Here is a 22,711-nt window from a genome sequence, read left to right as displayed (position 1 = left end):
TCAAAAAAGCTCTTATTGTATATGATGGATCTTACTCCAGATAAATGTGCATAGGGTCATTTATCTTGTCATTCACTGGTGCATAGAGTTAGTTACCTCACCTTAGTTATTTTGCCATATATTGCTTCACATCTCCCTCCACCAATATCTCATGTGGAGAAATTTCTAATCTTGTTTTCAAGAGGTAATTTTATCAGCAACCCACTGTTGCATAGCTGTTGGCTGTAAAGTGACTGGATATCAGAACAAAAGCTGTTAGAAAAATACTTTCCACACCTATGGAGAAAATTGCACACTAAATTCTAAAATTTCCCTCCTTTGATATAATCTAGCTGACCTTCTGATTTTCTAAATTCCCTGGGGATAAGCTTAGCCCTGCAATGGCATAATCTTGCTCGTTAATATTCCTTTAACCTTTGCTTTTTTTCTAGGTCTCCATTTCTGATGATGTTTTGCATGAGACTGCATTTTCAGGAGGCACATAAAAGTCATGCATATAATATCTGTCCTTCATCTGACACTCTGTATAACATCATTGCTGCTACTAGTGCTATTATATTTATGTCAAGGAATTTCACCCTGATTTTCTTATTCAACTAGATATGCAAGCGACCATAGTTTCACCCAGACACAACACGCAAGCTGCTATAGCTTGGAATGAAAACTCAGCTGGTGCTGTACAAGACAGTGCCCAGGAGGAATAGCTATTAAATGTGGGTACTTCTTTTTGAATGCAAGGACAACATCTCAATCTGAGAAAGTTTTCTGGGTGGCATTGCAGCAGTGAATAAAGCACAAATAAATTTTTTCCTTCAGTCTCAATTTTTTTCACATTACAGAGAGTGAAAGACTGAAAATTGTTCACACTTATAACTCTTAAATTTGCTGTGTTCATTGGCGACTGTGATTCCCCCTTTCCTTGGATGCCTAAAATGTATTTCTAAATGTTCATCTGAACTTTTAAGTTACTGTAAAGCGAGATATTTGGAGACTGAGGGAAAACTTCATGACAGTGGAAGAATTCCTATTGGGGTAATATCCACACTGTGGCCCTGCTGTTCACAATCCTGATGTATAGGTTTATAGTAAGGGCTCTGAATCCAGCTTGTATGCCTGTCTGTGCAGATAGCAGATATTTATTATTATTATTATTATTATTATTATTATTATTATTATTATTATTTCTTTAACCACCACCACCCCGCCGCCCCAGTAGTTACACCCCTGGTATAAATGCAGCTTTGAATTGCCTTTGTTCAGCAAGTGAATGAGGAAGTCTGGTTCACAGCCATGATATGGCATTATTTTCTACTGAAATCATAGGGTCTTATTTCAGCACAATGCCGCAAAATTCCAGAGGAGTCTATATGGTAATATATGATTACTTCCCTTTCTATTTCTTTGTATGATGGTTCATTTAAGAGCCATTCTTGAATCCTTGTGCAATTTCAAGAGACTAATGCTAAAATGCAGTGAGTCTGTAGTTCACGTTAGTCCTATCTCATGAGAGAAAAGAGTGAAAACTTGATGTATAAAATTCTGTAGAAATTTGGCAAAAAGTTTTGAATGGGATGATTATTAATCACTTATAATCACCTAATGCTATGCTGATTGCTACACCAAAGTTAAACCATGCGATCGTATCAGCACCAGCATATGTACAACATGATAAACTTAACACGCAAGAGAAAGGAATCAGGGTTATGAGTGTAGGAAGTTGGATACCATGCCAAATATCATTCCAAGATACTACTACTACTATTAATAGATGATGATGATGATGATGATGATGATGATGATGATGATGATGATGATGGGAATAACATCCAAAAGAACTATTAATAGGCTGATTATTGGTAATTGGCTGGCTGCTGAAGATGAAGCTTATAACCAGCTGGAAGCTATGCTTTTCTTAATGAAGTGTTTTTAGGTTGTGTTTTAAAATTCTGCTTTTGCTTTAATTCTGTTTTATCAGTTGTTGCACTGGCTTTGGGTTTTAATTATATTCTCTTTATTGAACATTAATGCATGCCAACCAAAGACCCGTTTCTGAGAGAAAGGGTGGCGTGATGGTGGATATTGATCCAATAAATAAAGGAAGAAAAACAGTATGAAGATGGGAGCAAGATTCAAAGCGTATAAAATAGGAACATAAGAATGAAAACCGAATTGTTGGCACAGCTGTTCTTTTAAATGGTACCAGTAATTTGTACTATATATTTCTCTTAAATATTTATAAGTGTTCCCATAACTATGAAATAAAAATGAAGTGAAGAAATTGTGCATGACAAATGAGGTTTAAAAAGAAAACTGTAAGCTGATCTTCTTCATACTCTTCACTACTTTCATCTACCTTCTGTATCAGGTAGAATTTAGAGTTCTCCTGCTGATTTTCTGAGGATGTATCTATACTGTAGAAATAATACAATTTGATACCACTTTAACTCCCATGGCTTCATCCTATAGAACCCTGGGAATTGTAGTTTTGTGGGGCACCAGCACTCTTTGACAGAGAAGGCTAAAGACCTTGTCAAACTATAAATCTTAGGATTCCATGTTATGGAGCTATAGCACTTAAAACAGTGTGAAACTGCATTATTTCTAAAGTGTAAATTGTCCCTCAGTCTTCACTATGTTTTCTCTGTGCTTTTAACCATGACTACAAAAAAATCTTTTGTATCTAAATAATTACAGTCATGTATAAGATACTCTTGTCACCCTTCCTTTACAAATACAGTAGGACCTTGGCACCCATTGGGGTTTTGTTCTGAGGCCCCCTGTAGATATCAAAATCAGTGGATGGCCAAATCTCATTAAATACAATGCCATAGTAAAATGGTGTCCCTTATATCAAATATCAAAATCAAGGTTTGCTATTTGGAATGTATATATATTTGGAACATTTTTAACCTTGGATAGTTGAATCTGTAGATAAAGAATCCATCATTTCTGTGCTCAATGGGAATAGGATGAATCCCATGTTAGTCTCTTAGAACATGATTGTATAGACTCCACAGCTCATGGCCTGCCTTCTGTCTGTATTATGGTGAGATAAGTGAAAAATCTGGATATTCAGGAGCGTATTATAACCAAACCAATGGCAATTTGTTGCTTATGTGTCAGTGAGGTAGTAAATCAGCTCTAGGCTATAGTATGAAGTTGCCATCCAAGGTACCAAATCCTATATCCAGAATATATCCAGCACATTGGATAGTTCATTTAATATAAATTTAACTAAAAGCCAGTGCAGATTCCCTGCCCCAATCCATTGAGTGCCAGGATCCACAACAGCCCCACTGAAAGTTGAAAAATACAGCTATTTGTGTTGATCTATGTGTATGTGTCCACATGCCTTTTACATGTCTTTTGTAAATCTAAATGGACTTAATTACACATTTCAGATCAAGATGCCTCAAAGAATCATCTTCATTACAGCAAGATATCTGGCAGCAATATATTGATGCTGAGGAAATCTATTCCGAAATCTCGTTCCAGAGAGAACAAGGAAGCCTGAAAGTGGTTGCAGATGTTGTCATCATCCCTGTTAATCCAAGAATTCTGTCTTCTTAATCCAGTGAACTTTGGGACTACTACAACACTGGGGAAAGAGGGGCAAGCATGGCTTAAAGCACCTGAACAATGACTTGGAAAAGTATGTATTCTGGTGTGTATATATTAGAGTCAGTGTGGTGTTGAGATTTGAATGTTGGACTAGAACTCGGGGGGGGGGGATCAGGTTTTCATCCCTGCTCAGCCACTAGGTGGCCTTGACCATCATAATTTCTCAGTAACCCCCTCCAAATAAACATGTCACCAAAAAATGACACAAAAACCCTCAATGAGAGGTTCACCTTATGGTCTCCATAAGTCAGAAATGACTTAAAGTCATACACTAACAGCTATTTATATCTCTCTATAAAAATGTATTTCACTTATAATGAAGAATGCATTCACCCCCTTAAACTGCCAAAAGAAAAGGACAGTGAAAAGCAGTGTATTAATGTTTAATGTCTCAAGTTGCTATTTCATTGCTTTATATATAACATTAAACTACCACTTTTCCTCATGGCTTACCTCATGGTTTCAGGAAGAAATTTGACTCCTGCCTTTGCATCCTCCAGAAAGTCGACTGTACAGCAGAGGGAGCTGGTGTATCATCGAAAAGGACTTTGTCATGAGGCGGATGAGGGGGGAGAAAACACCCAAGTCTGAAGTGACTTCAGCATGCATTTCCATTTTTATTTAAATCTGCATTTTAATCAAATTTACATAACTCTAATGTTAAAATAGATTAGAAATTAAGCACACTTCCACTGCATTGTTCAGCTCCTAGAGAGTTCAAAAATGAAATATTTACTTCCTCATAATAATGATCTAGAGAATGCAAGTGGAATATATTTGGCTAGCAATTGCTGCTGCTGCATTTGCAATGAGGATGTGTTGATTAGGAAGTTGAGATGCTCTACCAGAGAGAGATGTGCAGGCTAAAGACGTTGGCATCAAGTATTTTGTACATGCAGTTAGAGAACAGTGGACACAGTATTAAGTTTTCCATTGTATTAGAGCCAGGTGATCCATGTAACATAAGAACCAAGGTGACTGCTGGTCTCTCTGAGTTCCTGTTTCCCATCAGTCAAATGGCCATTGCAGTGGTCTACCTTCTGAGATTGCTTTGAGGTCAGTCATATTGAAGAATGTAAGCATAACCTTTCCTAAAATAAATGTGTTGTTGTGTGCTTTCAAATCATTTCTGGATTATGGAGACACTAAAATCACACACATATGGGGTTTTCTTGGAAGAAAATTGTTTAGAGGGGGTTTGTTGTTGCCTTCTTCTGAGGATGAGAGAGTGTCATTTGCCCAAAGTCACTGAAGTGGTTTCCATGGCTAAGTGAGGATTTGAACTGGGGTCTCCAGAGTCTAGTTAGTCCAACATTCAAACCACAACACCACTGGTTGTTTCTAAAATAAATATTGACAGATACTTCCAAATACTTATCTAACCTTTTCATTTAAATCAACAGGACATACAAAGTGACCCTAAGCAAATTCAATGAATTGAATGGGGCTGACTCTTTTGAAGGTGTTGAGGAATGTGAGACACAGAAGTATATCCTACAAGTAAAGTAATTACTATTTGCAAACATAAGATGAGTAACTACCAGTCTCTCCAGGAGATTATCACAAGGGGGGTGAGATAGGGATGGGATGCTCCCCTGTCCTTATCCTGTCCATGACCTGGTGAAAGTGATTGCACAAATCGCCCCCACACTGGAGCTGTCTGAAAAGCACTTTCAGCCAAAAGCTGAAAGCACTTTTAGCTCTCATGGTATTAATGGGTTAAGTATGATGTTTTAATACAAAAGACTGGAAATGACACCTGAAAGTGGTTTCAGCTGATGGGTGAAAGCACTTTTCAGCCCACTGCAGTGTAAAAGTGATTTTCACAATCACTTTCATTTGCACTTCCCTGCTGGGTCAAGTGCGGGTCAAGTGTGAAAGTCTTTCCTGTGATTGGGCAGGAAGGATGGGACAGGGATGGGACAATGGCATCCCTCGTGTGATAAACTCCAGTTCACAGAGTGTAGCAGGAAAAAGGCAGAAAATAAAGAAATCTTTAACACACTACATTGTTATAGCCTAATTAATCACTTTTACTGCTGTGGCTGTCCCCTGTGGAATCTTGGGATTTGCAGTTTACAGAGGGGCATTTTGCATTCTCAAACCTCACTAAACTACAAATCCCAGAATCCTACGGGAGGCAATTATAGCAGTTATGGTGAAATAATAGCATTATAACCATGTAGCGTGATATTGTCCTAACATTAGTCTTCTTTCTAAAGACTAACAGCTTATGATGAGAGGCTCTGTAACATCTTCTCCAAACATGCAAAAGAGAGAGAACAAATTGCAGAGTACAAGATGGAGGATAACAAACACAGACTCACTGCAGATAAACCGCAGGAAGAAAGAATGTCAACAAACAGGAAAGGTCATTAATCCATTTGGCCCTCCACATTTGCAGTTTTGACTTTTGTGAATTTGATTATTTGTAGTTTTGATTAATATGTTCTCCCTTGGAATCTCTAGATCCTCCTGCACAACTCTGACAGAAGTTGACTATAGAGTTGTGTTGGAGATTCTAGAAGTTCCTAGAGGAAATACTTCTCTAGACATTTTTAGGCCCTCTAGCATGATTCTATGATCAACCTCTGCCAGATGTTGACCACAGAGTTGCAATGGGAGACTTTGAGATTCCTAGACAGGTGTTCTCTTAGGAGTTTATCTGCAAAAATCCCATACAAAAATGGGATTTTAAAACCAGGGGAAAAAACAAACTGAAAAAGCAAGTAGTTTTTCATTAACCCAAACAGAAAGTGGACAAAACCCGCCCCTTTTTACTTTCAAGATTTTCTGAAAGTAAAAAGGAGCAAGTTTTGTCTAGTTTCTGTTTGGGTTAATGTCACATTAATTCACTAATGTTAATGCTAACATCATCTGAAAAACAACCCGCTTTTGCATTTTTTCTACTTTCTATTTGAGTTAACCCTGAACATCATCTGAAATACCCGCTTTTGCAGGTTTTTTTCAGTTTAAATTCAGTTTCTGCATGGGATCTGTCCCATGTGATAAACTCCTTAGATTAAAAACAATAGTTTTTTTTAATTGCTGTTTTTCCACATTCATGGGAGTACTTCACCCCTAACCCCAGTGAATGTGGAGGGACTACTGTATGTCTAAACTAGCATGCTAAGGTTGCTAGCTCTAACAATGGGTTAGCGTAACAGCCTACCTTCAACTATGCTTAGCATTGGATCTATCCAATCATTCATTCTCACCAATTTCTAATGTGAGATATACAGTGATGTGTTTCACAAACCTTTTTTTTGCCAACAGCAAAGATGGAAACATTGTCTATTTCCAAGTGTTTGTCAAGAAAAACGCCCTGTAAGCGCATATATATATATATATATATTGTCAGACCATTTTCCCTACTGAAAGAGCAGCAAGTAGGAAAGCCTCACACTATCAATGTCAAGATACCATTTAAATGTTACCAAAAAATATGTGAAGAGTATGTCCCTCTGATTAAAGGAAGATGTGCTTCTGCTCGAAATTATTTATCTGATCTTTTCATATTCATTATTACCTGATCAAGTACCATTAAATTCTAGAAAATTTCTTATTGCAAATTACATTTTTTTTTTGTTTACAAGAAATCTGTCTCTCAATTTTGGGGAGCACCTTCTCCCCTTGTTTTTCATTTTGTATGGCACAGGGATATATTCAGTAGTGTCATTCAAAATAATTAGTAACATAAAAAATGTTGCCAAAATGTATCTTTGTTAACAAAAAACATCAATTTTTTTTTCATTGTTGAAGAAATATAAGGGAAATGGGGCTGGGCACACTCCAAATGAAACTATGGCTGCATCTGCATTGCAGAAACAATCCAGTTTGACATGACTTTAACTGCCATGACTCAGTGTTATGGAACCCTGGGAATAGTAGTTTGTTGTGGCACCAGAGCTCTCTGAGAGAGAAGGCAAAATGTCTCACAAAGCTAAAAATCCCAGAATTGCATAGCATTGAGCCATGGCAGTTAAAATAGTTCTAACTGGGTTATTTCTCCAGTGTGGATGCAGGCTGTATCTCACCATACAAACCTGTCTTAAGAGTCTCTGGCCCGGTACATACCTTCCCATCAGGGCGGGCTAGAATCATCCAGTTTTCCCCTGGAGGGACAGCGCAGCAGCCAAACTGTGTGGTGTCCCTCCGCCTCAAAAAGAACTCGGAAAAAATGATGTCACGAGAACATCATTGGTGCACTCATGACGTAAGCGATGTGCAGTGACATTTGTACAGTGCACATTACTTATATCATCATGGCAGCACCCATATGGATGGGACGCCGCCATGATGCTGCCACCATCACATGGTAGGGTTCTGGAGCATGCAGATGCTGCATACTCAGGAACCCTAGTATCAGCGGCAGCACACCACTTTTGGCCCATCTGTCCCAGGCATACAGGGGAAGGCTTTCTTTCAGTCCCATTACCATCACAGGATCACCTGGTGAGGACACAAGACACAGCCTTCTCAGTGGAACTCCCTTCTGTGGAAAGCAAGGCTGGCTTCCCTCATTGCTTTCATCAGCAAGCAAAGAGTCTTCTGTTTAAACAGGATAAGTAATTGCTTGCAGGAAGGGTTCATATGGGAGAGGATAGTGCTTTATTTTTTAACACTTGTATGCTTTTTAGTGATTTTATATTTTTAAAAACATATCTGAATGTGATGATTTTAATTATGTTTAAAACTGTATTGTTTATAGCTTAAACTTTTGTGAGCTGCTTTGAATCCTAATCCAGGAGAAAGGCAACATATAAATAAGTGAAATAAATGAAATAAATTGATGACCCTCCCTCCCTCCCTCTGTCATTTAGCTGGGAATGAATGAAAGTGTGCACCAATTAGAGGTGGAGGGCAAAGTGAAACTTTTAATTTTCTTTCTCCACAATAAATAGTTTGGCAAACTTGACAAATTTGAACAACCAGTTCAGGGTGAATGACACCAGCAGTTGCACCCGATATTAAATAAGCATATGTCTGGTTATGCAACAAGATATTCCCTTTTCCTCTCCCCCTTCCTTCAATCCCTTGCTCTCAATGTTTCTAATGTTGTCACTAGCCTATTCCACCAGTAATGCCCATATCTCCCGCAAGTGGATGTTCTTGGATGCAACTCAGAATAATTTTCACATTTTCCTTTTCAACTATTAATGATGATATAAAACTGTTTCACTCTTTTGTTAAGATAGTGCCCATCATTTAGACTTGGTTGCATATACAAGCTAATTGTTAACAATATTAGCAAAGGAATTGGATTATATGCTACGTTTTACAGAAACCTATACAGAAGAACATGTATGTCAAGCTTGAACCATTACTGTAGTTGTCTAATAAAAATTCTCTAGAATTATTATTATTATTATTATTATTATTATTATTATTTAAAAAGAGTGCCTTATTGACTTAGCACTCTCAAATGGCTTTGCCACAGGAAAGAAACAAACAACCCCATAAATGTATAACAGTGATCTTTCCCACAGAGAAAAATAGGAGAATGAGACTACTTATCAGGTCAACAAAAATATTATTTGCTGTTCTTTCCTTTCTCCCTTCCAGCTCAAGCCTCACAACCTGAAATAAAAGGCTTCCAAGGTCCAAAACACACAGGCCAAAAGAAGCAGCTTTTGGTCACTTTGGGGGGCATAATGCATCCTCCCAAAGTGCCCAGAACCTGCTCCAAGGCTGCTAAACAGAGCCTGAAGCAGCCACAAAAAAGAGCCATTTAAATCTAGCTCCTGGAGGTGACTGGCTTGAGACCATGTCAGCCACCTGCTTCAGGAGTGGGCCTTGAGGTTGCCATTAGTCCCAGCCTGATCACAGCTGAAGCAGTCTCTGGTCACTCCTTCCAGGCTATCTGGTTTACCTTCCAATTTAAATCCCAGTATAATCATCCACGGTGTTGCAGACCACAGAAGCATGTCAGACACTAGTCAATCTAGCATATCCCCCATCATCTCATAAATGAAATCTGGGATGTGTATTACCAAGCAACATCAGAATGTGGTCAAGATGTACAAAAAGTTATTAGTGAGGAAGAACTACTGAGCTTTTGCTTGAGCCTACTGAGAGAGGAAACAAATTGGCTCCTCTTTCCCTCTCTCCCATGCTGAGTTGAGTGAAAACTGCTTTTGCATTTTGAATTCAGCTTGAAGCAACACAAATAAGCAAGGCTGGGGGGGGGGGGGGGGGAGAGGGAGAGAAACCAGGAAATTTTGAAAGCATCTGAAAAGGTGGGATGGCAGAGGATTAATTGCCACTGTCTTTGCCAATTCAATACAGCTATAGGGTGTGATCTAATTCAGTATTCTTGAGGCATGGGCAGGGACTTAGCCAAGATTTTGGGAAGGGAGGGGACGTCCAGACTAAGTGCCACCATTATAATGGGGTGGCACACACCATTCATTATATCTAATGGAAGTGGGGTCCGGACCCTACGGACCCCCCCCCCCCCTTGGCTACGTCCCTGGTATGGGAAACATATATGTTACAGATGCTGTCACATTGCAATTCCTTGGAGGCCTTGTTTGCAAAACCAGTGGTTAAGAATGATGGATGTTGTAGTTCAATAATAACTAGTCAACTCTGGATAGCTGGAGTTCTCCAGGATATCAGACAGAAGCTTTTATCAGATCAGTCTGAAGTTGTTAAGGATGAAACGGAGGTTCTTGCAGACAAAGCATATGCTTTACCAAGGACATATACCTGTCCCCATATTGGTGGGGATGTGACAGCCTGTTATTCCATAGAGGAACTTTGGATCTGGGGTACTCATGGAAGGATCAGAGACATTCTGAGAAAACTGAGAAGGCTATAACTTTAGTAGTGATGTAATTCTTCACTAATTTTCTTCTTGAAGCAGGCAATGTGTAATTTTAGCAATTTTCTTTTCATCACAAGAAAATCTTTGAACACCATACTGTTCAGGACTTATTCTGTACAAAATTTAGACATAGTTGCATAGAAAACACATGTTTCTGCACAAGAAACAGCCTTTTCAGTGCAGAAAATATATTTTGGCATAAAATTAATATTTTTGCACGTAAGTATTATTTTTATGTATAGCAAAATTGTTTCCTGCACAGAAAATGCTACTTTCTGTGCAAATTAACCATGTGCAAATTTTTCAGAGAAGAAATCCTGAAGATGTCAGCCCAGGAAACTTTTCATATTTCTTGACACTCAAAAGAATACATTTTTGACTCTTAAAAAAAAAATCGCTCCAACTATTGTTTCCATCTCTAAGCTTTAGCTGCTATGCATCCCCACCAAAACTCCCCCCCCCGTAGGCTATCACTATCCACCCATTCTACTGTTGGTTAACTCTGAGGGTAGTGATGGAGCTTATCGCTTTGCATTTTAAATTAGCTCCAGCCTCCCAGGCTGCAGCTGGGATGTGAGATTGAGGAGGGGGTTATCGCACACTAAAGCACTGTGGAATCGCTGGCCATCATCAGCCCAGGTCCCAGCCAGGTCCAAGCTGCACTCCTCCAGCACTTTTTAGACATCAGAAAGCTTTCCAACTTCTAAAAAGTGCTGGCAGAGTGCAGCTTGGACCTGTCTGGGACCCGGCCTGATGGCGGATGGAGATTCTGCAGTGATTTAGTTTGCAATAATCCCCACCTCCATCCGGCATCCTGGCTGCAGCCCAGGAGGCTGGAGCTAATTTAAAATGCCAAGCGATAAGCTCCCAAAACTGGAGCTGGGGACATGTTCTTCTTCTTCTCTCTCTCTCAAACACACACACACATGCACACACTTTAGAAAAGGGAGGGAGTGGCACATACTCAAATCCACCTTATGTGCTCTTGCCATGATCAAAAATTATATGTCACTCCTGTTTCTGGGTTTGTGCTTCTGTAGCAAGCTTTCATTGCTTAGTTCTGAGAAACAAAAGCATATGTCATAGGAGAACCGCAATAGTATGTATATTATTTTGTTTTTGTTTTTTGCTTCAGTACTAAAATGTTTTAGAAGGGAGGCATGAGAAGAAAATATACTCTGAAAGAAAATTAAATGTAATTGTGTGCATACACACACAAATAGAATTTGCTGTCTGCAAGTATCGGTATGCAGGGCTGGTCCGAAATGTTTTGCTGCCTGAGGGAAGCAGCTTGCTGAACCCCCCTCCTGTTTCTTGTACAAAAGCTGACTAAACTGGCAGTTGAATTTTTCTTCCGCCCTGACCAGTATCCTCCACTGTATCTGAATTCCACAAGCTAGCTCAGGGCAAACATCACCCTAGAAGGAAAATAAAAGGAAGTGTTTCTAGTCAGGGGGAATTGGTTAATAGGGGCAATGTGTTAAAAGTAGAGTTTGGAAAACTTTCCGTTTGCATGGAAAAGTTTATTTATTTAACTTGACTACAACTTCCATGAGTTAAAAATCAGTGCTTATAAAAATGTTAAAAGCAGAGTCAGGATTTTTTCTCCTTTCGATGTAGAGTCTGGAGCACTTGATTTTCAACAAGGAAAGCAGATTTTGTGTTTTTTTATGTCCTAAGCAACTAGAGTTTGATGCTTTGGTATCATGCTTAATGACATCATCAGGGACTATTTCTGGGTCTCAGCTTTTGACTGTGAATCTTATGGCCTGGGATGCTTTAGGTTTGCAAATGCTATGCTTGAGTGAATGGCTTTACAAGAGAGACATCCTATGATCAATTTTTATTGCAAGATGTCAGTCTCTTCTTTTCTGGTTGCAATCAGTATTACAGTAGTTATTCAAGTTTATACTGGTCAATGACCAAATAAATGTTATTACTATTACTAGTTATTCAAGTACAAAATAATACCTTGGACTGTGCTTTGCAGTTCCTTTTGGCTGAAGCTGCAGACCAAAAGGAATGAGAGATCTTTTTTTGCTACTATCTGTTACAATATAGCCACACACCTGAAATATTATGGGAACACATATATTGCAGCATATTTCTTATAAATAAAAATATTTTAGAGCTCCCAATGTGTTCTACTCACTGATGGCTTTCTTGAATCACCTATGAGTAAGGCCAACCGAGTTTCATTGGCACACCTAGACTTTGGGAGGAAGTGAGAGAGCTTCACCTGTTTATGGTTTTGTCTGTGGCCATGAACTAATATTGTACTCTGTTGGTTCTTGCTATTTCCACTAGAATTTGTAAATGTTTTGTGGGCACCTTAAAACCATATTCTGGAGGGCCAGGAAATCCCACAACAGAGATTTCTAGTGTCATGGAAGAAGTATGAGAGAAGTGAGGGAAGATCATCCTAATTCCACTGATTTTAGACATGGAAACATTCCATTGGATCTTGCCCCAAGTTCCTATTTTATACTTGTTGCTTCTAGTGTTTATTGAACAAATTCCTCTATTTGACTGTATCTCACGTGAGTAAAAGTGGTACAACTACCCCAAACACCCAAATTATGATTTTTGTGGAGGGCAGTTTAAACCAGAAAGGAATATAGTTCAGAAGGAAAATAAGTCACTAGGCCAGGAGTGTTGATGCTTGTTGATGAATCTGGTCTGGTGTCAAGTGGATGAAGACAGACGTTGGTTATCTCCCCACCGCAAAGCAGAGTGAAGCCTCAAACACCCGCAGGGGAATGCGATATGGAATTTCAGGAGGTGAGACAAAGGGAGTGTCTTGTGTACTTAAATCATGAGTCATCATACTTTTTAAATAAATAAATTAGAATCTCATTGTTCAGTTTAGATTTATTTCATGCACTGAATTAAAGCTTATTTTTTAAAATTAGTTTGTGCACCTGCAGTATTGTATGTAGTTCAAAAACCAGAAATTAGGCTTCTTCATCTTCAAATGTGATATTACTTTTGTAGGGGGTGTAAACATTAATCAAACATTTTTCTAGGGATGTTGAGCATACAAAGGGCTGGGAACCTCAAAGCATTCTACCAAAGCTTGGTAAAGAACCAAGAGTTGCAGTAGCAATACATTGGCCAGAGTGGCTCAAATTGTTAGATTTTACAGACCAACACAACCAGAAAATAGTGAAAAGGAAACTTGTACAGAGAAAGAAAAAATATTTGCATTTTAAACCTCCCTTTCCATGCAATTTAAATGTTCAAGGTCCAAAATTAAAAAACATAGGATGGATCTAATTTTAGTTATGTGCATCTGATCTTGTATACATGAGCACCCTCATAGGTATCATTAAAATGCTACTCATATGGACCCTACTGGGTAAACTGGTTTTTGGGGATGCAATGAAAATATTCTCCAAAATTATTCAGATACAGGAAGGTAATTACCAAAGTGGTTCAAAAAGATCTTGTGAAAGCAGAATCCATCCAGTAACAGAAAGGTGATCCAGGAATCTATCCAAATATTACACTGTCACCTAAATACAGAAGAATATTATAGTACTTAGTATCTGAAGATGCTGTAAAGTAAGAATGGAGAACTTGTGGTTGTCCCTGGAGGACTCCCCAGCCTTGCATTCAAATGCATTATTTCCCCATCCCCACATCTTCATCTTACCTGAAAGAAGAGCCAGAGGTCTAGAATGATCTGTAAGGCACTCAGCTATGGTACTAGTTCTAATGAGTTTTGTAGAAGCATTCTTAATTCTTCTCAGAAAATGACACAGACATTCATTTCCTGCCAAGAAGAGGTACACTGTTTTGCATGGCTTGGTTAAAAAAAAATTCACAACTAAAGTTGGAGCCTTCTATCACTGGATGAAAAGATCTCTGTATCTAATTTGCTACATTTATAAAGTACTTTGGGATCCCTTGGTATGAAAGCCACTAAATAAATGTAAGATCATTATCACTGCAGCTTGGTACTCAGAAGAGGAAATAGTGAGATATTCCCAACCAGCTCTCATAAATCTTTTCAGCATCCTCAGCCTATTAAAGCCTTGGGCTTTATTCATTCAGGTCACAAATTACTGAACAGAAGTGGAAATAATGGGATACTGATAGAAAATTGTCTTTTTCCACACCATGACTATAAATAAGTTACCTACGCCAACTTTTCAGAAGCTGATTTCAGTCTAGTCATTTAAATCAAGAGCTGATGGAGGAATAATATGGAAATGATTAATAAGCTTTGCCATCTTTTCATACAGATTATTTATCATATACCACATACGTACATTTTGAAAGGGAAAAAATATTTATCTGGCTCTTCATTTTAATGTGGGTGTGTTTTTGCACGCATGTGTGCATGTGGTTGGATTTTTGCAGACAGATGCCTTCTGGGGTTTTAAAAAAAGATTATTAAGATGTATGGCTTTATTTCTGTAACTACAGAAGACTTTTATTACTTCCTCTGCAATTTTAGTATAATTTTATTTTCTTTGTAATTTGTGTCTTCACGAAAAATTTTATTTATGCCAAAATTGGATTTGTGACCACAAAATCACAGGAAGTTATGCAACTATTTTTACACTTTGTGAGAACCTGACAAGAGCTGCAATCCTAAACCTAAACATACAGCATTGGGCAGTAAATGCTTTTGGGCTGATTGATACTTAGGGTCTCATTCCTTATCTCAGACAAATCCTTATCGCAGATGAAGTGCAATCGTATTTGATGGGACTTACCTCTAGGTGGACATACCTAGGATCATGCTTTTAATTTTGAATAAATACATTTAGAATTGTATGGGGGAAATAAATCCTGTCCCAGCAGCTTACATTGCAAACTTAGAGTTATACATGAACATAGGCTTGCTCATTTCCTCCATTGTCATGGATTGCAAGGCAGATTTCCTGAGCACTGGAAAGATAAATGGCTCTTTCATTTCAACGGTAGGCAGAATGCAGCTGTGGGGGTTGTATGTGATCCTGCATGACTGTTTTTGCACCTTCTTGGCCTCCTCATAAGATGAACAGCCACTCCTGGAAACCTTCAGGAAAGGCAATTCACCTTTTAAATAAGTTGCAACCCCACTCCTACCCCAAACCTGTTTTTCAAATCCAGAAGTGGACTTACAGCCACTTCCATTACAGCTCCCAGAGGATCCCAGGGTAGACAAATGGGCTATAGACCCCTCACAGTTGTCCACTCCCCCCACCATTTTACTTATAAAGGTTAGAGTAGCTACTGTTTACCATTGAGCCTATTGGCCATTTTAATCTCAAAGCAAGCTGTCACTCCCCTTTTCCTTAGCAAGCTTACACAACTAACATTCTAACTACTTTGTTCCATAAACAGTGGAAATGTTTGTAAAACTTCCAAGTCCTTGTGCAAGCACACTTATCTAGTGTTGTTAGTTTGACTGCAACAAGCACAACATTCTGTTATTAAAGTTGTTGGTTAGAATGTAGTCAGTGCACACTGCAGCAGTGATAGCTAAGTGACTCCATCTCCTATCTTTCCTACCAACAGTATTCTCCCATTTGTTAAATTTTTTATTTTGTGGACTATGTGTTGTATTTAAAGGTTTGCTTCTATGAAATTATTGTTCAGACAAAATCATTCAAAATTCTATTTGTATATATTAACACTGATCCAGTATGATGTGACAGTTGGGCAGTTCTGCTCAGTCATGGAAACCCACTTGGTGAGCTTGGCAAGTCATGCTCCCTGAGCCTTAGAGGAATGCAATGACAAATCTCCTATGAATAATTTTTACCAAGAATACCCCTTTGATGGGATCACCATATGTTTAAGGAATATAACACTAATAGGTCACTAAGAGCTTGTCTACATCAGCAAAAAATGTTCCAGTCACCCCGAAGCTAGTGCTGCCAGTCCTCACAATGTATGATTATTTCTGGGAAGATACTTCAGGTTTTGGCCCTTATCCCAACTTTGTCACCAAAGTTGGGGAAAACTCTCATGTTTTCCAGAAACCCCAGAGTGATCTTGGATTCATTGTGCATGTAGATATCTGAATCAGAATTGATTCAGCTTTAACCAACTGTCCACATGCCAAAAACCATTCCAATTCACCTTCCCTATGCAACTCCTTGTTGCTCTCATAATGCACTGGACTGACCCTGGATTAAATGACTGGTTGTAGACATGCCCTAAGTTACTGTAAAGTACCTCATGAAAGTTCACTTGAAAAACTGGGACATAAAGTTATACTGTATATACTTGGGTATAAGTTGAAAAATTTAGGTCAAAAAATTGAACCAAAAACTCCAGGTCAACTTATACATGGGTCAATATGGTAGGAGGAAGGATGAGTCTTCCCCCCCACTCTAGTCTTTCCCCAGCTGGGCTACCCCCACAGGGAAAGCCCAGGCTGGGAACGGAGATCAATCGGCTTCAGCCACTCCCCAGCTGGGCTACCTCCTGAAGTCTGACCCTTGACTTATTCATGGGTCATACCAGTACCCATAATTTTGGCCCCAAAAGCTGACCTCAACTTATACATGTGATTGACTTATAGTTGAGTATATATGGTAAAAAAAAAATACATCCAGAAAAATAGACAGAGATGCTTTGAAATGACTATGATGGACTGGAAAAGTTTGTCTCATGCATGTTTTTGACCATCTGGCTGTAATAAAATAATACTAATAAAATCCCTTGATGCCACATACCATCTGTTTCTCTAAATCCTGTAGATACTGTAAAGGAATGTAGTGCCCATAATGAGGAATGTTCTGTGCTAATCTACCACCGATACAAAAAGATATTCAAAATGAAGTAAGACTTCTCCAAAATGGACAGATTCTGAATCTGAATTTCCCTACAAGTTTGTTTGTTTTTTGTTTTTGAGGGTTCAGATTTGAAGGGATCAAGAGATCCAGAATGGATCTGCAGGAATGGGTCAAATTTTCCCAGAGCTCTCTGTATAAAGAAAATCCCAGGGGAGGAAGATGGGGGGGAATGTTAATTTTGTGTCATGACAGCAATGGTTACAGTGAAAGAGGCAAAGGTTTGATTTTTCAAATTAAGATATGCATAAGACTGATAGGGCTGTTTCCCAAATTGCAGCACCAGGATCCAAAATTAATCCTATGGTCAGTGCACAACCCTAGTATTAGAGTGCTGAACCAAATTTTTGTATTAGGTTTTAACTCACTGTCAGAAAAACTAGGCCTATACTGCTTGATGACCTGGTCAAAATACTGAGAATGTTCAGATGGAATACCACAATGAAATAACAGAAGCTGTTCTTTTTATCATGGCAACAGGCAACAAATCACCAAACTTGTGGCTGCATTACTTGCAAAGATGCAAGAATTATCTATTAATTTTTGCATCTTCAGTGAGAAAGGGCATCTTGACATCTTGAGACACCCCACCAAAAGTTTGCAACTGCTACAAGATTTTTAAGCCTGAGCAAGATCAAAAAGACTAATGTTTTCTCCTTAAAAGCAGCAGTAGGGAACACAAATTGGATTTTGTACAAAAATGTGTTTTTGTTAACTTTTGTTTTGTACAAAACGTATAACAATGTGTGCATTTCTCATTAGAAAGTTGTAGATGTTGTAGATGTTGTAGTAAAACCAAATCTGTTGGCTATCCGTTGTGCAAAATTTTTACTAAAACGTACCCAATTGTAAATAATAATAATAATAATAATAATAGCAAGTACACCAAAACTTCTATGACCTCATCCTTTGAAGACAAAACTTTTTGAAATTATTATTATTATTATTATTATTATTATTATTATTATTATTATTTTCATTTGTATGTTGCCTTTCTCCCAGAAGGGATCCAAGGTAACTCATAGATAAAAACCATAAAAAATTACAGTAAAATTCTCACATGAAAGAAGGAGGTAGGCAAAGATTTATATTTCTAATAACTTAGAGTGGTGAAAGTTTTTTCTCCCTCCCTCCCTCTTCATTTCTCTCTGTATAGAACTGTATAGATGAAATCATATTTAGGTAGCATTTTCCTCACTACTCTCTATGGCAATTGTACTAATTTCTGTGTAGCTTGAATGGCATCATAGCTTTCTGTTGTTTTGTTGGAAAAAAGGCTTGTCAGAAAGCTGCTGGTATATGGGGAGAGCATAACAATATGCAAATGATGTGATGTATGGTCATTTCATAAACCTGGGTCTGTATTATTCTAGTTACCCCTATAGCACTAGCGGAGGATCATACACATCCCTTCGTATCTTCCTTTTTTTATTTTTACAAAGAAAAAGAGCAAGTGACAACACCAGCCTGCTGTGCTGCTTCCAGTTTTGCAGGCATCTTCTATCTGTCAGCTTCCAAACTATAATATACTGCAGCGGTCAGAGCCAGAAGCCAAACCGGCCAATCTGCAGGTTCTGTGTGTTCCTTTTGTGCAGTATTTCAAATGCTGTACATAATTTATTCATTCTTAGCATAGTTTAGGGCATGGAAAAACCCTACCTCTGAACTGCAATATTAACTCCCAGCATGACTGTGTCTTTGAAGCATACTATATTATTTTCTCTGTTGTTGCTTTTTTTAAGCGCTGCCTACCTGCTGCAGCCCAAATGAATATTTTTAATAAAAAACTTACACAAAGCAATTTCTCTGCCATATTAGTACAATTATGTTTGTAAGATTGTTGCTTTTTCTATAAAAAGGTCATAATGTTAAGAAGCAAAGGACCCTACGCACTAATGAGAAATAGATCCAATATTTGTATATTTCCCCTCTTTAATTTTTTTTTAAAAATTGCATAGCCATCTGTGCCTAATTGAATGTCACAATAGCAGTGAGTAATTGCACTGTCTATGAAATAAATTTGTACCAAAGTCAAAATGTCACCTTGCTGTCAAATAATCCCATAGATTACCATAAACAGAGCTGGAGAAATTGTACTGTGACTGGAAAGATATGTGATGTGAATCCTAGTCATTACCCAAGACATGACTTCCATTGTAATTATCTGCCTATCACAATAGCTTCCTTTTGCCATTTCTCCGCTTACCTGCTGCTGCCACACATAAACTCATTAATATTTCTGTTGATGCAATATTATTTGTAGAGTTAACCTTTCCTGCAAAGTATGGTAAACTTCTTCATGCTGATGCATTCTCTAGTGTCACATACAACAACTTGCTGCAAGGACTCTCTTTTTACTTTATTTTTGTCCAGATTAGAAACTAGTTTTAACACCTGGCTTCCACTGTGATGTGTCTTCCCTGTTTTGCACTGAAAATATAAGATGGTCTCCCATTACCAAAGAGTGTTGTGTATTCTTTCTTGAATAGGCATTTGCATGTTTGCAAGCCTACAGGGGTCTTCTCAAACTGAACTCAGTTCAAGGGCAATTTACTCCTAGATAAGTGGTCATAGATTCAAATGTGTTGCTATAGTTTCATTATTTATTTGAAGATTTATATTCTGTAATTATGTATCCACACTGTGTGATCAGAGTTCTCTATCTGTAAAATAGGAACTACAAAAGTCTACTTTACAGGATTGTTGTGAACCCAAACAAAGGCCAATATCTAAATAAAATATGTGTATAGGACATAACTAGGACTAAATACCTTAAAGGCACAAGATTCTGTCTGATCTTGGAAGCTAAGAAGAGTCTACCTTGGTTAGTATCTACCTGGTGCTGTAGGCTATATTTCAGAGGAAGGAATTAGCAAAACCACCTCTGAATATTCCTTGCACTATGAAATTCATGGGGTCACTATAAGTCAATAAATGATTTGCAGGAACATGTTCACACACACATACAAACACAAAGGACAGAACAAATGGCTTCTGTGTTTTCAGGTAGTGAATCCCTTCTGGGTTTTAGTTTGAACTTCAAAGGAGCTTCTGAGCAATATCCCCCAGTTAGGTTTGGCATCTTGGAAATCTCATTGAAAGCCCTGAAGACTTCCACCACCTCACTGACATGGAAGCTACCAGCTGCTACTATGAGTTACAAGGCATTGTCTTACATCACAAGAATTTCTACTGCTGTCCTTCCATGTGTCCCTCCCCTACTTTTAAATACAAATGGGCACGGAGGTACAGCTTAACCTAACAATGAGATACCATATAAGGCAAGCTGTATTTCTGATTGTCACACAGTTTCCAGATGCATTGGACCCCTTCAAGAAGTATGAGTGGGTAATCCAGCTTCTATACAATGTGTTAAAATGCATTCTAGTAAACAATACCACTGATGTTTTCAGGGAGTGTGTCAGTGATAACCTTTAACTTCTCTTTGGAACACTGTGTTTACATTAGGTACACTTTACTCCAATGATGTCAACACAATATACATAGCTTCCCCTGTCATTTTATTTTCACAACAGCTCTGTGAGTTATGTCAAGCTGAAAAAGAGTAACTACCCCAAACTCATACAGTGAGTTTTATGGCTCAGTAGAGATTTGAGTATGGAACTCCTGTGCCTTAAGTGTTATACCTTGTTGGTTCTAAGAGCTACACAATTATAGGTCTATGAATTCACTTTAATGATGTAAGGTTGCATCTTATGGCATCCTGGGATTTGTAGTTTGATGGGACACATGAACTCTCTGACTGAGAATTCTAAATACCCTTTCTTAAACTGCAAATCCCAGGAATCCACAGCAGTCAAAGTGGAATCACAGCCCTATAATTATGAAATGTCAAATGGCCCTTGGAATATACTTTGGCCCTATAAAAACTATTAAGTTTATCGCACGGGGCCTAAACCGGTCCCCAGCGCGTTCTAACGGGGGTGAGCGGGCGCGTGTATGGAATGTGATGGGCACCGGATGGGGCCCAAAACGCGACTTTATCGCACGGGGGAAGGACGCCGCGCGTTCCCATTGCGTCCAATTCTGTTCCAGAGGGCACCATTTCTGGGAACTGTTTCAAAGCGTCCCCAGAAATGGCGCCCTCTGGGAACAGAATTGGGACGCAATGGGAACGCGCGGCGGCGGCCCCCCATGCGATAAAGTCGCATTTTGGGCCCCATCCGGTGCCCATTGCGTTCCATGCACGCGCCCGCTCGCCCCCGTTAGAACGCGAGGGGGACCGGTTTAGGCCCCGTGCGATAAACTTATATGATTGGGTCAATTGAGTTTCTATTCTTATATGAGTTCACTAGTGAATACCTCTCCATTTTTATATATCCTCAGATGGTCTCATCATTTGGAGTGATCAAAAAGAAGACATTAAACTGGTTCTCCACACACTCACACCATCCCCAGCTAACTTGTTCACAGATAGCAGGTGAAATTTTTCCTCTAGTTGTTGCAGAATGGGTGAGTAGCCAATGTTGACATTCTCACTCTGAGAAAACATAGCACCTTCAGTTTGCCACAGTCAACACAGAGGGAAGCAGAGCATCACACAAAGGAAGGAGAGCAAAAGACAGAGTAGCGATAGACAGATGGCTAAAGGAGCTATGATATGTCGGAAAGACACCAAATCACTGAACAGCCAGTGCTCAGATTTGTGGTGCTTATCTGCAACCTTTGTGTTTTGTGCTCAAGTACTGGGACTATTACATTGATATATGCATTCAGAAGACATAATTGCAAATTATGAAGCTGTAAGTTATGATTTATTTTTGAGCTGTGCTGAGGCAAGTCTTCTGAAGCTGTGTGAATGGCACTATTTTTCAAAAGATGCAAACAGGAACCTCATTTGAATATTTATCAATAAAAACATGTACTTAAGTATGATTTGTGAATTTTTAAATGCTTTATTTTAATTCTAGGCATCTTTTTAAAGAAAAGATAATTGTGCTATAGAGTTGCAGAAACATCATCCACAAATCCTTTCAGTACTCCCTTTTATTCAGTTTATTGTCTTCTTTTTGGTTTTGACCATTTGAGAAACAGTATATACAAAACTGGAGTGCCATAATAGTCAAGGCTCTATCATTGGGAAAAGTTACTTTTTTTGGATAATGACTCACCCCACCAACCAACCACCCCACATGGTTTATACAAGCAAGAGCAGTTCTATGTTGCGGAGGATGACAAAACTTCCAGACAATTCTGCACTATAGTTCCCAACATCCTTGCTGAAGAGAGTGATGGTGGTTGTAGTCTCACACCAGTAGAGGGCATCAGATTGGGGAAGGCTGCTGTTAATTTTTGAGTTTTTAGTCCACTATTAGCTGAGCGGAGAAATGTTTTATCTGAACTAACTCACAGAACCTGGTTAGAGCATAACCTGTGCTAAGTTTTCTAGGTGTATTTTAATTTGTTTTGGAGGGTTGCTGTGCAACTCATAATTTGTTGATGCAAA

The 22,711-nt window shown here is 38.6% G+C and overlaps 1 long non-coding RNA gene across 1 annotated transcript; it reads left to right on the top strand.

Moving 5' to 3' along the window:
* Positions 1–2,118: 2,118 nt before the first annotated feature.
* On the top strand, positions 2,119–3,653 carry LOC121930989. The gene is made up of 2 exons (XR_006104050.1): positions 2,119–2,196; positions 3,402–3,653. It is a non-coding gene; the product is annotated as an uncharacterized LOC121930989 (long non-coding RNA).
* Positions 3,654–22,711: the final 19,058 nt, after the last annotated feature.

This window comes from Sceloporus undulatus, chromosome 5, assembly GCF_019175285.1.
Source record: "Sceloporus undulatus isolate JIND9_A2432 ecotype Alabama chromosome 5, SceUnd_v1.1, whole genome shotgun sequence".
Lineage (NCBI taxonomy): Eukaryota > Metazoa > Chordata > Lepidosauria > Squamata > Phrynosomatidae > Sceloporus > Sceloporus undulatus.
Note: the sequence above shows the minus strand (reverse complement) of the source record. Positions and strands in the feature narration are given on the sequence as shown.